Source organism: Salvelinus sp. IW2-2015, unplaced genomic scaffold (genome assembly GCF_002910315.2).
Source record: "Salvelinus sp. IW2-2015 unplaced genomic scaffold, ASM291031v2 Un_scaffold1474, whole genome shotgun sequence".
Lineage (NCBI taxonomy): Eukaryota > Metazoa > Chordata > Actinopteri > Salmoniformes > Salmonidae > Salvelinus > Salvelinus sp. IW2-2015.
This window is the reverse complement of record NW_019942931.1, coordinates 19,029-22,540: the sequence shown is the minus strand read 5'-3', so window position 1 is coordinate 22,540 and position 3,512 is coordinate 19,029.

The window sequence follows — 3,512 nt, the reverse complement described above, 5'->3', positions numbered from 1 at the left end:
TTACAGAATCAGCATATACAACATAAAACTATGTATTAGATCTGTGTTGCTTATTATGGTTTATTTATTCAACAGGATTTGAACTGACAAACAACTAGAACTGACTTCTACCAAAACATGCGTCAACAAACGATCGACTTCGGTTTGTTGTTAGATCGTGACTGTCATGTTTTTTCTTTGTTCTTTTGTCCAGTGAGTCAGTGCCTATTCTTAACTAACACGATCCTCGATAACCCCATTAACAAATACCAATGTCTTTGATATATTTGTTACGCAAACTAACACAACTGAATACACCTAATTGTGTTAATAACAACAACGATACTAAACTACTGCTTGCTACGTTTCAACTGGACAACACACTATACACCAACGTTTTTGTATTTAACACCAACAAACCACTGTGTTCTGTTTATCGGTTCAGTCTTCTTTTTCTTTACTGACAAGACATGATTACACCATACAACCAAAACAATGTATTATTTTTGTCCACGGAACAACACCACTATTACAACACACTACAAACACGTGTCTACTAACTACACTGATAACCCACCCAATAACAAACACAGTTTTTAGTTTTTTTGTAACTTGACACACAAGGATAACACCATTCAACAAAACACTGGGTTTATTCTTTTTATTATTAATTCGTTTTATTTTTTTTTTTTATTGTTTTATTATTGTTTGATTTTTTCTCTTTTGTTTTGTACGATTCTTTTAACTAACAACCACAACTGATAACACCATAACAAACACAGTTATTTTTAAGAGTATTGGTTTGTCTATTTTTATTTTTGCATGGTTTTTCTGTACTGGACACCAACAGATAACACCATGTACAAACACAGTCACTGACAAACACAGGGAATAACACCATTTAAACAGAAACACAGTTGATCTACTAGACAACAAGTCTGGATAATGCCATACAAAAACTGTACATACTGCAAAAAATTGCGTTTTTATCATGTCGTAATTGTTTCTCATTATATGCTATATGTCACAGTACAGTCAGGACAGGTGTGTTTGGGCTAACTAATCACGACTGATAACACCATACAAACACTTCGATTATAGTTGTGTCACTAACCAGACTGATAACACCATACAAACTACAGTTTCTACTGACAACACAGTGATAACACCCTATACTAAAATAGAATAGTTACATTCTGGTTGTCAAGAGTAGACATGTTGTATTAATGTTTTTTGATATCAGTGTGTTGTCCATAGCACAGTTGTTGGTGATTTTGATTCAAGGGGTATGCTTATTAGGATTGTCAGTTAACGTTTGGTTGATGCGTTTGTATTACATCAAATAACCCACATGAGTAAAACCATACACAAACACGTAGTATTAGACCCATACGTGGAGCATACCTACACTTTACATTTATACAACCATACAACCACTTCTACTAAAACACGATAACGACTCCGTTAAATAAGTGTACATGATTAAATCTAGACTGGAGTGTTAGTGACTCTGTCTCTACTTGCATTGATACACACACAAATCAGATTATGTTCATTACAAACACGATTACAAACAATAGACTTTTGTACTGACACACTGATGAACACCCTGGAACACCACCAAATAACACAACACAGAACTACCACTGCGATCTCACGCGTGACTTTCTATCTAACACACTTGACTTACTGAACGAGACATACCAAACACTGGTCTACTGACAACCACACTAATACAGCCACCACTCCGCTACAACACAGCATAAATCTTAAATTGCTCTTGCAATCCGAACAATTAATAACCCCAACCAATGCAATTACTCGACACACACACTATACCAACACCATGTTTATCAAACAACGTAGATAACACCATACAAACACAGTTTGTCCATTTGTACTCTCTGTCTCTTCCATAACATTCCCCAGCATGCCCCTCTCGCTCCGCTATGTGCTCTCCTTCTTCGTTCAGTGACAGGCGTACCCATTGCGATGATTTACCTGCTTTCTGTATCCGACACATTGATACTGACCATGCCGGACAAAGGTTCGCCATGAGAGCCCATCAAATTTACGATTTACAAACACAGGGCTTTACGCTTGTCTTGGCCCTTTCAAACCTAAAACAACACAAACACGTCTAATTTGCGAGCTGGAACTGATTACAACCATACATAAACTGCTGTTGCTTGTGACTAACAACACCGGCAAGACTGATTCTACACCATATTTACCCAAACACAGGGAGTTCTACTGACCAACACCAAGTGAATTTGAAAACACCATTTTAAGCAAACAACAGCTATTTCTACTGACAACACACTATAACTAGAACACGCATCACCAGAACTACTGGTTTTTGTTAACTAACACACTGAGATTAAAACCACCCCATACCAAACCACAGGATTACCAGGTCAACTGACTAACACTGAATATAACACATAACAAATGACCTGTTTTTGTGTTGTTGTTTTGTATGTGTAACTAACAACACAGTGATATACACCATACAAAACACTGTTTTCTACTGAACAACCACGAGCGTTGGAATCAAAACACAATAAACCACGTGAGCATCTTGCTGACAACACAAAAATAGGGAGTAGTAGGTGGATAACACATACAAACAAATGTGTGGAACAGTATTGGAAACACGTGTACTGACCACACATGATTGAATCACCATTTCACAAACACTGTTACTAACAAAAACACACTGCAATTACACCACATCAAAACACTGTTCTCACTAAACAACAACAGTAGATAAACACCATACCAAGACACAGTTCTACATGACAAACACAGGGGCCGATAACACCATACAAAACCACTGTTCTACTGACAACACAACTGAACACGCATACAAACACAGCTTCTACTGACAACAATAAGTAAAACACGCATACAAGACACAGTTTCTACTGACAAAAACACAGGGATAAACCACCAATACAAACAAGTTTCTACTGACAAAACACAGGAGGGATAACACCATTTACAAAACACAGTTCTACTGACAACATTGAGGAACAGAGTGGATAAAACACCAAACAAAACACCAGGATTACTACAACACACACTGATTACACCATACAAACACAGCTAACGAACAACATATGAAACCACCATACAAACACAAGTTGTTTACTCGACAACACAACAGTATAAACACCATACAAGACACGTTCTAACACCACTATAACAACCATATACAAAAACCTTTTTGTTTTACTAACGAACACACTGTGATAACACCATACCAAACACTGTTCGACTGACTACGAGTCTGAGTAATCGATCGCATTGACAAAGACAGCTGTCGTAAACTGACGGGAACACCACTGAGTAAACAGCCATACAAAACCTGGTCTACTGACAACACACTGATTACACCATACAAACAATGTGTTACTGACAACACACTTACCAACACATACAACACTGTCTACTGGACAAACACCACTTTTGATTCAAAGCACAACAAACCTGCTCGTAAAAAACACTGGTGGAGGTATAGAAACACACAA